Raw genomic sequence first — 12,730 nt, 5'->3', positions numbered from 1 at the left:
ACTTGATGTTATTGGATTTTATTTGGACAAATGTGCTCAGTAGATGGCGCCAGTGACTTTTCAAGCAGCATGGGGAATATAAACGTACGTGCTACTTTCCCAAATACCTATCTATGTCTGTCCCTTGGAGGGAATTCTGATTCGATAATACAGTTATCATAGAACACACTGGAAATTAAACTTAGAATAAACATACAACATACATCAGGTATTCTTAGATGTCTATTTTACTATTTGTGTTTCTGTGCTCTAAAATTGTATTTTCACTGTAGTTTTATACAGCTATCGACATCACACATTTAAAAGCATATTTAAGAGTGGTAAAGCAGAAATTAAATGTTATATAATTAGAAAATATAGAAATTTTAGAATAAGCTAAAAGGGAATAACATATTTCAGTGGAAATTGTAAACAGTCAAGCAAAGATTAATTAAGATGTGTAATTACTTAAATATAATTTTAAGACATTTGGTGTCATTCCCATTCTTCTAATTTATTTCATTTGATTGATTAGAATATAATTTTCTGCTTAGAAAACACCTTTTTTGAGTTTATGCATTTAAATAAATTAAAACTGTGATCCACCCTGATTAACACCATTGCACCAGAGTCCATCTCCTAATGTAGTTTGATGAACCAGAGAGATAAAGGAGAGCGGGAGCAAGGGCGTCTCGAGTCCCTCCCGACACTACTCTAACTGGGCCGCGGTGGAGCTGCAGCGGGGTCCCTGGAGGGGTGGTGGAGGTGGTCACGCACTGTCTGGGTCTCCCCTAGAGACCTCCGCTGGTGTAGCCTAGTGCTCACTAGCTGTCATAGACGAGGACAGCCATGCCGAGAGGGCAATTACGATAAGGACAAAGACCAAAGCGTAATAAGTCCCCAATGCTAGTCTAATAAACAGGAGTAGGTGGGTAAAATTAGCAGGGCTGATAATGATGATGATGTACATGTTTAACCTTTATTTAACTAGGCAAGTCTGTTAAGAACAAATTCTTATTTTACAATGACGGCTTACCCCGGCCAAACCCTCCCCTAACCCGGACGATGCTGGGCCAATTGTGCGCCGCCCTATGGGACTCCCGATCACGTCCGGTTGTGATACAGCCCGGGATCGAACAAGGGTCTGTAGTGACACCTCTAGCACTGAGATGCGGTGCCTTAGACTCACTGCGCCACTCGGGAGCTTGTATAGTTTACTAGACCCTGCCTAACAGACTTGAGAGGTCTGGACTGTAGTTAACGTGCAGATGACTGTGTACGCTCCGCTCCCCCTTCATATTAATTAACCATTCAATCAATTAAATAAATGAAACACATGACCATGGGGTTATAGGGAAATCAATTGGACAGTATGCATTTCACAGGGTGACTCCAACATAGGGATATACTGTTTCTCACAATTTGATATGTGATAATGTGATCTATCTAATAGATTTGTCAGAACCCTTCTTGAGATGTTGATGTTTGTTTTTTGTGCATTTTTTTGTGACCCATGACCTAAAAAAAAGGTTGGATACATACATTGATAATGTGAGCATCAGGATATTTACATTCTCTATTCATAATACTGAACATTATATACAAGCATAGCATCTGAACTGAAATGTTCCTGTACATGTGTTTAAAAAATGTTTTATTAAATGTGCTTGTAAATTTATGGTCTGATTTCAAAAGGTGTATTTACAGTATATTGGTAAAGAGTGGGAGCAATGATTTTCAACACTACTCTTCACAAGCATCACTTGAAAGCAGCACAAACTCTTAAACCACCAATACATTATGTGCGACGTGGATAAAGGTTTCTACAATTGGTAAATGTGAACGTGAAATACTTTCAGTCTGTCTGTCTGTCTCGATCAGTGAGACAGATTCCTGGCTCAATTTTCACAGTGTTCCATTTATCTCCCAACGGAACTTTGACCTCTCTTTCTCTCTCCCTCTCTGTGCCTGAGATGTAGCCTTGGCGACACTGGCCAGATCAAAACACACACACACACACACACACACACACACACACACACACACACACACACACACACACACACACACACACACACACACACACACACACACACACACACACACACACACACACACACACACACACACACACACACACACAACTATAACCTATTCAAATCAGTGTGTAGTGGATGAATAGTATCAGGTAAACATGAAAACACTCATAATGCTGCAGACACATATCAGGGATTTATTTCAGCAACATGCAAACAGGATGTACTTTAAATTTGAACTTAACAATTGTAATTAGTGATTATATTTTAAAGATAGAAAAACAAAAGCATCAGTACTGTTTCTATTTTTTTTAAACAATATTAGTGAAATTCAAAACTGAAGTTGAATAAAATAGGGTTTGTGACACCTTTGTGTGAAATTAATTGTTCGTTTTCATTATTGTTATTATCTTGAGTTAAAAAATAAATAATAATACTGGTAGTAGCAGCAGCATTTCAAAGCGTTACACATTTGAAAATCAGACACGCTTTAGTCTAATTTCTTTAATCACAGAAATTAAAACCTCAGAAGGAGTCACACTCATAAATTATTCCCGGCAATCACATAAACCTACCTCAGCAAGGGCTTGTCCCAGTATGACAGAAAGCTTTTCCCCCTCTTACTCTCTTTCACTCCTTCTCTCTCAAATCAATGTGGGATTAGGGGTGATTACATGCACACCCTTTGGGACGCTTTATTCCAATGAATTAACCGAGTGAATGAGCAGCAGCACCGCAACAGAACAGTATTTTGTACCAGGCCATATAAATTATGCATATTCCATAGATATTAACCTCGCTTGATCTTCTTTTTATCATTAAATTTTTTTTGAGGTGGAGGGAGGGAGGGAGGGATCATTAATTGCCCTCATTGTGTAGTTGTCTTCCCTAAGCTGCTGTGGTACAGTATGTGGCTAATGATAGTTATTAATTGGAATTTTCTTTATTTGATGGTAGAAAGATATTTCATAAAATATAAGCACTCAAATGAACGACATACACACCATAACAATGTGTGTTACAATTTGTACTCTATATGGTCACTTTTGATAAATATGATCCTATGTATGGATTGTCTGATGTAGAAGTTACTTGCATTTCCGTGCCAGTGGAAGATTATTGGATGACTGTTTCCTTTTCTTTCTTTCTTTTTTATTGTTTACACAACAAAGGGAATCGGTGAAATGGCCTCTAAGGCCTAGAAAGGACATATTTCCCTGATGTTGTTGACGACAAACACTGGTAGATGTCAACCCCTCTTTATTAGGATATTTAGATATATTCTGGCCGTATTTTTGTCATTGGAGAGCAAATACATTGTGTCAACTCGAATGAAGCGATGTGGCAAAGGGGGAAACTTTCACTGTTAGCATGGGGAGGAGGAGGGAGATAACATGGGACGTGAGTGTGGAAAGGTGGGGGACAGTTTTTGCATCATGGAATAGAAACTCCTCAACCCCTGTGATTGAATTTGTCATGAAGGTGTGTCATGATGAGTAAAGTGTTAGGCTAGCGTGCTAAGTCCTCTTTATTTCTAGGTGGACCACTCAGGCCAAGTCCACAATAGAGCAGGAGTGAAAGGTATTGCAGAGAGAGTGGGGTAAAGTAGTTCCCTTTAGACTCAGGCATTGAAGAGAAAACACACTTCCTTTCCCCTTACACACACACACACACACACACACACACACACACACACACACACACACACACACACACACACACACACACACACACACACACACACACACACACACACACACATTCTTCACTCTTTTTTTTTGTCTGGACACCCTGGAAAAAATATGATGATACTTTGAGGATGTAATTAGGCATTTTGTTCAAAGAGTATGCCCGCGCATCCTTGAATTATTATTGTCCCTAAAATCGCACAAATATGGAAATATGATTGCCAGGAGCGCATAAATCAATGATCAGCATGCCCTGAAAATCCAATAAATATGGGGGCTTGAAATACTTAAAAATGCAAATTGCATGCAGGGATTTGCATATGGCAGTATTTAAAAGCAATGTCCTTGCCTAAAGAGCCTTTGTGGGTAGACAAAGAAAAGATTGCGAGTAGACAGACACCCACTTGTGTTGTTATCAACCCAACACCGGTCCAGTCACAATTTTTTTAAACAATATCTTACTCAAATGGTTGATGAAGATGACGTACTTAGAAATACAGAAAGTGCCTCCAAGTGATGCAAATAAGTCTACGTTAATTATTCGTCTTCCTCCGTCTGAATCGGGGGAAATGGACGGATTCAGGGAAGGAATTTATAATATTTGCCCGCTGTCCTGTCTTGTTGCAATGTGATAAATTAGAGTGACTTTGAATAATGCACTGTGACCTTATGGTGATTACAGCTTATAAAGCAAACCATAATTGAGGTTATTGATTCATATTAAATGGCATATGCTTCTCCTTTGTAAATGTATTATTAATGCATGCATATTATACTGTATTGTATGTATACAGAACCTAACACACAGGATAGGATAGGGTGCAATATTTTCATTTTGTCTGCCATTAAATACCCTCTTCTTGTACCCATTGCCTTTACTTCATCCAAGTTATTGGGGCAGTTCTGCTTTACAATGAATAGAACTTCATGGTGTCCAATTAACACATTCTTAAGTGTAGGCCTAAAAGCCAATCATTGAGCCACATTCAACTTTTTGTATAAATCACTTTCCATTTAAAAACATTGCAATTCTGAAATCTCCTCCTTTGAGGCAAATACTACTACCCAAATGCAGGCAAGTACAATACTAACTGTACACAAGTCGTTGGGGACTAATCGATGGACATGACCGCTCTGCCATGTTCTATCGGTGCGGCTACATTGTTAGGTTAAACATCAGCCAGATCCTCATCATTAAAAATCTATTGCTGTTGTTCAAGTGAGACAGGTAACGGGGGGTGCATCGGTCGCATAGGAAGTCACTTTACTTGGCATGTCCTGGGCTTTTTTGTGCTGTGGCGCCTTGACCTGGATAGAGAAGAGCTCCGGGGAGAGAGCGGAGGGAATCTGTCACCTAGCTCTTTGCCTGCCTCGCAGGCCCTCTGAGAGAAGTTCCATTCAAATTCCATTTTTATGGTGTCATTTGAATAGAGTGCTGAAATGCAGCGGACATGAGTTGTGTAGATAAGAGGTCAGTGAAACCTTGCTATAGATGAGTCATGCAGAATAGTTTTTGTCATAGCTTGCCTTGAGACAAACGCAAACACAAACTTTACGAACCACAGTTGACTTGACCTTTTTTGACGAAGACGACACGTTATGCTCTTGCACTTGATTTTACACCCAACCCTTTCAGACTTTTCTGGTTGTTTCTGTCAAGTCCACCAAAGGATGTCCTTTGGGTGGTCGACCATTCTTGATACACACAGGAAACTGTTGAGCATGAAAAACACAGCAGCGTTGCAGTTTTTGACACACTGAAACCAGTGCGCCTGGCACCTACTACCATACCCAGGATTCACCTGGTGAAAGCGCGCTTGTACACTCAGTGTATATTGGGCTTTAGAGGTAGATCCACACAGGAAACGGTAAAAAGTATTGTCTTCTGAAAGCTAATTCCATTAGATGTGACTGCCCCATTTCCTCTCTTTGGATTTTTAATTGACCGGGATTTCATAATATTGCACTGCTTTTATCGTGTGTGTGTGTGTATGTGGGAAGAACCAGAAGTCCTCACAAGAATAGTAAATCACCTAAAATCTGTTCCTTACTTGTAAAAAGGCTAGGGGTTAGGGTTTGGAAAATAGGATTTTGAATGGGAATCAATTGATGGTCCCCAAAAAGTCCTCACACGTATAGTAAGACATAGCTGTGTGTGCGTGCGGAAGTATCTGCTGAGTTTCTCCACTCCTCTCCTCTCCTCCTGCTCATCTTGGATAAGATGCTATGGTGCTAGCAACAACATAATTGGATGATTACACAGTCTGTATGATGTTATACCACATTACACATAAGTAAGGAAATAGGAAGAGGCCTGTCAGTACATTGTAGAGTATGAGATTCTCCATAACACCCCTATTTTCCATCCCCTCTGCCCCAACCAACTCTCTCCATCATTACACCTCCCTTGCCTCCCTTTGTCCTTTTGCTCACTTCGGAGACATCAAGGACAAAAAAATGAGTGACTTCACTGTTTTGCTAGTATGTGTCTCCTGTTTCTCAGGAAACAGGAGAATATTGCTGTAGTGGGGGCCCAAGGTGCTGCTGGTGATGTAAGATAATCGCAAAACAAACAGATAAGTCCGGATAAGTCCCGTCGACGCCGGGCGCGTTCCAATTCCCAAAACAGCACGACTGTTAAAAGATGAGTAGAAAAAACTGAAAACATTGGGTAATGTATGGGAGACAAACTAAAGAGACTGAAGAACTGCATAAAAAATGTCTGTTGCTAAAATCTGAAGCATTATCCTTTTAATAAAATGTTAAATTGTCCACAGCCCCCTGTATTAAGTTTGGGGGTCTCGCAAATGGACAGCGGTCTCTAGGATTGAATGGGAGTGATAAGCCGTGCTGACATGACAACACTAAATAAATGGTTACATTTTACATTTTCCCATGGCCTGACATTGTCACACAAAATAAATGGTAGAATAAATATGTACAGTCAGGTCCATAATTATTGGCACACTTGATAAAGATCAGCAAAAAAGACTACAGCTCAGTATTTGTATTATTTATTTGATAATGTATGCATAAATTTTTTTGTGTAAATTGTACTATTTTATACTAAAAATATTTTGTTTAAGAAATAATAAAAACAAAATTCAAAAATGTAAATGGAACTCTTTGCCCACACACACCAGTGGTGGGTTTTGTGTCTAAATAAGGATGCATAAGCAGAAAATAACCCCATACCTACTTTAACATATGGTAGTTGATCTTTGATGTTATGGGGCTATTTTGTTTCCACTGGTTCTGGGGCCCTTGTTGAGGTTAACAGCGTCATGAACTTTACCCAGTACCAGGACATTTTAGCCAAAAACCTGGTTGCCTTTGCCAGGAGGCTGAAACTAGGCCACAAATGGATCTTCCGGCAAGAACAATGGCCCAAAACACACATCAAAATCCACAATGAAATGGTTAATTGTCCACAAAATCAAAATTTTGCAATGGTCATCTCGGTATCTGGACTTGAAAACCTGTGATTTGAATTGAAGAGAGCAGTCCACACACGCAGATGAAGGATCTGGAAATATTCTGACTGGAGGAATGGTCTAAGATCCATTTAAATGTGTTCTCCAATCTCTTAAAACATTTTAGAGAAAGGTTCAGTGCCATTATCCTCGCAAGGTGAGGTATTGGGGCGGCAGGCAGCCTAGTGGTTAGAGTGTTGGGCCAGTAACCGAAAGGTTGCTAGATCGAATCCATGAGCTGACAAGGTAAAACTCTGTTGTGCTGCCCCTGAACAAGGCAGTTAACCCACTGTTCCTAGGCCGTCATTGTAAATAAGAATTTGTTCTTAACTGATTTGCCTAGCTAAATAAAGGTTTAAAATAGAATTGAAAGTTATTGAAAACAGAGTTGGCAATAATTTTGACCACTATCTTTTTGAGACAAAACATTTATTAGTATAAAATTACATAATTGTCAAATTTTATGAGCAGATAATATAGCTCAGTATTTGAATTCTTTATTTTACACAGTCAGCTTAATCAAGGGTGTTAATTTCCAACCCCAAATGTGTATGTGTGTGTGTGTATATACACACTACATTACCAAAAGTATGTGGACACCTGCTCGTCTAACATCTCATTCCAAAATCATGGGCATTAATATGGAGTTGGTCCCCCCTTTGCTGCTATATCAGCCTCCACTCTTCTGGTAAGGCTTTCCACTAGATGTTGGAGGAACATTGCTGTGGGGACTGATGTTGGGCAATTAGGCCTGGCTCGCAGTCGACCAATTCATCCCAAAGGTGTTTGATGGGGTTGAGGTCAGGGCTTTGTACAGGCCAGTCAAGTTCATCCACACTGAACTCGACAAACCATTTCTGTATGGACCTTGCTTTGTCCATGGGGGCATTGTCATGCTGAGACATGAAAGGGCTTTCCCCAAACTGTTACCACAAAGTTGGAAGCACAGAATCGTCTAGAATGTCATTGTATGCTGTTGCGTTACAGTTTCCCTTCACTGGAACTAAGGGGCCTAGCCCAAACCATGAAAAACAGCCCCACACCATTATTCCTCCTCCACCAAACTTTACAGTTTGCACCATGCATTTGGGCATGTAGCGTTCTCCTAAACCCAGATTTGTCCGTTGGACTGCCAGGTGGTGAAGAGTGATTCCTCACTCCAGAGAACGAGTTTCCACTGCTCCATAGTCCAATGGCGATGAGCTTTACACCACTGCAGCTGACATGGAACATGGAATCCCATTTCATGAAGCTCTCGACAAACAGTTATTGTGCTGGCGTTACTTTCAGAGGCAGTTTGGAACTCAGTAGTGAGTGTTGCAACTGAGGACAGACGATTTTTAAACGCTACGTGCTTCAGCACTCGGCGGTCCCGTTCTGTGAGCTTCTGTGACTTGCCACTTCGCGGCTGAGTCAATGTTGCTCCTAGACATTTCCACTTCACAATAGCAGCACTTACAGTTGACCAAGGCAGCTTTAGCAGGGCAGAAATTTGATGAACTGACTTGTCGGTTGGCATCCTATGACAGTGAGTGCAAAGCTGTCATCAAGGCAAAGGGTGGCTACTTTGAAGAATCTCAAATGTAACATGTATTTTGATTTGTTTAACACTTTTTTGGTTACTACACGATTCCATATGTGTAAGCTGTAAGATGGCGCCAGAGAAGAAGGAAGACGTTCTGTGTTTTTTTTTGTGACCAAAAAGAACTTCTAGACGTCAGGACTGCGATTACTCACCACGGACTAGCAGAATCCTTTTTGACTTTGATGAGCCTGACGCATAGGATATACTGCTTCCTCTGGAACAGGCCCCGATCCCCGTGATCTGCGTGAAGAGGCGGAAAAAGAAGGGCAGGTTGCGCTGCCTTCTGAGAATTCGTAGGCGATCGAATAAATCCCCACTTCCCTCCATTCTGCTAGCAAACTTGCAATCTTTGGAGAATAAAATCAACGAGTTACGTGGAAGATTAAACTACCAATGGGACTTTAAAAACTGTAACATCTTATGCTTCACGGAGTTATGGCTGAACGATGACAATATCAACATACAGCTGGCTGGTTATACGTTGTACCGGCAGGATAGAACAGTGGTGTCTGGTAAGACAAGGGGCGGCGGTCTATGTATTTTTTTAAACAACAGCTGGTGCGCGATATCTAAGAAAGTCTCGAGCTGTTGCTCGCCTGAGGTAGAGTATCTCATGATGAGCTGCAGATCACACTACCTACTGAGAGAGTTTTCATCTGTATTCTTTGTAGCTGTTTACATACCACCACAGTCAGAGGCTGGCACTAAGACAGCATTGAATGAGCTGTATTCCGCCATAAGCAAAAAAGAAAACACTCACCCCGAGGCGGCGCTCCTAGTAGCCGGGGACTTTAATGCAGGGAAATTTAAATCCGTTTTACCAAATTTCTATCAGCATGTTAAATGTGCAACCAGAGGAAAAACTACTCTGGACCACCTATACTCCACACACAGAGACGCATACAAAGCTATCCCTCGCCCTCCATTTGGCAAATCTGGCCATTATTCTATCCTCCTGATTCCTGTTTACAAGCAAAAATTAAAGCACAAAGCACCAGTGACTAGATCAATAAAAAAGTGGTCAGAGGAAGCAGATGCTAAGATACAGGATTGTTTTGCTAGCACAGACTGGAATATGTTCCGGGATTCCTTCGACGGCATTGAGGAGTACACCATATCAGTCATTGGCTTCATCAAAAAGTGCATCGATGACGTTGTCCCCACAGTGACCGTACGTACATACCCCAATCAGAAGCCATGGATTACAAGCAGCATCCGCACTGAGCTAAAGGCTAGAGCTGCCGCTTTCAAGGAGCGGGACTCTAACCCGGAAGCTTATAAGTAAAAGTAAAGATACCTTCATAAAAAATAACTAAAGTGAAAGTCACCCAGTTAAACAATACTTGAGTAAAAGTCTAAAAGTACTTGGTTTTAATATACTTAAGTATCAAAAGTAAAAGTATAAATAATTTCAAATTCCTTATATTAAGCAAACCAGACATCACAATTGTCTGATATTGTTGTCGGATAGCAAGGGGTACTCTCCAACACTCAGACATACAATTCAAACAAAGCACCCCCTAAAAAAAATTATATATATTTGTTTTAAATTAAAATTACAAAAGGAAAAAATTATAAAAAGCATTAGTGAGTCATTTTCTCTTGATAAGCGTGTGACGTGGATACTTTTCCTGTCCTGCTAAGCATTCTAAATGTAACGAGTACTTTTGGGTGTCAGGGGAAATGTATGGAGTAAAAAGTACATTAGTGAGTCATTTTCTCTTGATAAGCGTGTGACGTGGATACTTTTCCTGTCCTGCTAAGCATTCTAAATGTAACGAGTACTTTTGGGTGTCAGGGGAAATGTATGGAGTAAAAAGTACATTATTTTCTTTAGGAATGTAGTGAAGCAAATGTAAAAGTTGTAAAAAAAAATATTAATATTAAAGTAAAGTACAGATACCCCAAAAAACTTCTTAAGTAGTACTTTAAATTATTTTTACTTAAGTACTTTACACCACTGGTTCTTGGTCAACTCCCTGACCAAGGTCCTTCTTGCCCGGTTCCTCAGTTAGGTCGGACGGCCAACTCTAGACAGTCTGAGTAGTTGCATATTTTTTCTATTTCCCAAAGATGGAGACTGTTCTCTTGGAAACTGCCAACACTCTAGAAATTGTTTTATACCCTTCCCCTATATGCCTCATCGCAATTCTATCTCGGAGATCTGCGGACAGTTCCTTGGACTTCATGGTATATTTTCTGCTCTGACGTGCACTGTCAACTGTGGCACTTTATATAGACAGGTGTGTTTCTTTCTAAATCACTACCAAAAAATTGCATTTGCCACAGGTGGATTATTATAATAATTCTTTTGAACCTTTATTTAACTAGGCAAGTCAAGACATCTCAAGCATGATGAAAGGAAATTGGATGCACCTGAGCTCAATTTGGAGTGTCATAGCAAAGGGTTGTAAATACTTATGTAAATTAGATATTTCTGTGTTTTAAATTCAATACATTTGCAAATAATTCTAAAAACATGTTTTCATTTTGTCATTATGGGGTATTGTTCGTAGATGAGTGAGAAAAAAAAATATTTTGAAATCAGTCTAGTAACAGAACAAAATGTGAAATAAGTCAGGGGTATGAATGCTTTCTGAAGGCACTGTATATACAATATATGCTTTTGGTCCATGCAAAGTTTATGCTAGTGAAGTTTTGTCAGTGATGGGCAATGCTTGTATCCAATGGAGGGTTGAATCTGGACACATCATTTTAGCTTGGGCAGAGCACTACCACGGGGTCTGGCAATCACCCCAGGAGATGGAAGATGATGGCTGCCATTTTGTGGAACCAATCAGAGGCAGTTTCCTCTCTATCCGTATCACTTGCTTTGTGTTTTCCTTCACCTAGGAATTTCACACATGAGAAGTCTGTGTGAGTGGGCTTTGTGGATTGTGAGTCAATCACTTTTATTTCTCCTCCTGCATGTGACATTTTATAGTGTATGTATACACTCTGTTATACACTTCATGTGATTATTTATTATTGTTATAATCATCTTTCACTAGATTCATGACGGGACTTGATATGGTCATGAATAATGTGATTGTATTACACTATTATCTGTGATGACTCATGACCCACTGATATTGCACCAATTATTTAAATACGTATTCAGACCCTTTGCTATGAGACTCAGTTGAGCTCAGGTGCATCTTGTTTCCACTGATCATCCTTGAGATGTTTCTACAACTTCATTGGAGACCACCTGTGGTAAATTCAATTGATCGGACATGATTTGTAAGGCAACAACCTGTTAACCTGACAATTAACCTGTAAATCTTTCTCATTGTTATTTTGTTTTGAATTGTTTACGTGTTCGCTATGCAGGGGAAATGATAAGACAAGCGGAACTACGTGGCTAATAACTGTTGTAACGGGGATTATTATCGTTGCAACACACCTTTGGAGTGAAGGCAATCCCGCGCTATGTTAGCTAAATTTTCATGTCTCCGGGTGTAGTTCGTAAAGGTTGAACTGTGTATGTTAGGATGGTAACGTTATAATAATTAAGGATGAAGTGTGAATTCATGCCAGAAATAATAAGTGTGAAGTTTTTGATTTCCTCCCTTCTGTAATAAGCAGCCAATGAGGTATTTTTACTTTATTCGTGTGTTTAATCTGATACTGTTATAGCTCCGGCTACACTGTTTATGTATGTAAGCACTTCAGAGTTATATCAAGCGAATAAGTCACTCGTAAGACAAGAAGGTTGTAAGAGTGTGCTTAACTGTATTTTTCATTTACTTTATAGTTCTCACGGAAGGTGATAATTCTGACTAAAACTACAGAATAAAGCTGCCAGTTAAAATCAAGGAACGGTTGTGCTTGTGGTTACTGGAGGGAGCTACAACCTGTCTATATAAGGTCCCACAGTTGACAGTACATGTCAGAGCAAAAACCAAGCCATGAAGTCAAAGGAATTGTCCGTAAAGATCTGATACAGGTTTGTGTCGAGGCACAGAT

This window comes from Salvelinus namaycush, chromosome 32, assembly GCF_016432855.1.
Source record: "Salvelinus namaycush isolate Seneca chromosome 32, SaNama_1.0, whole genome shotgun sequence".
In the NCBI taxonomy this organism is placed as follows: Eukaryota; Metazoa; Chordata; class Actinopteri; order Salmoniformes; family Salmonidae; genus Salvelinus; species Salvelinus namaycush.
The sequence above is the reverse complement of the archived record's forward strand: the minus strand, read 5'-3'. Positions refer to the sequence as shown.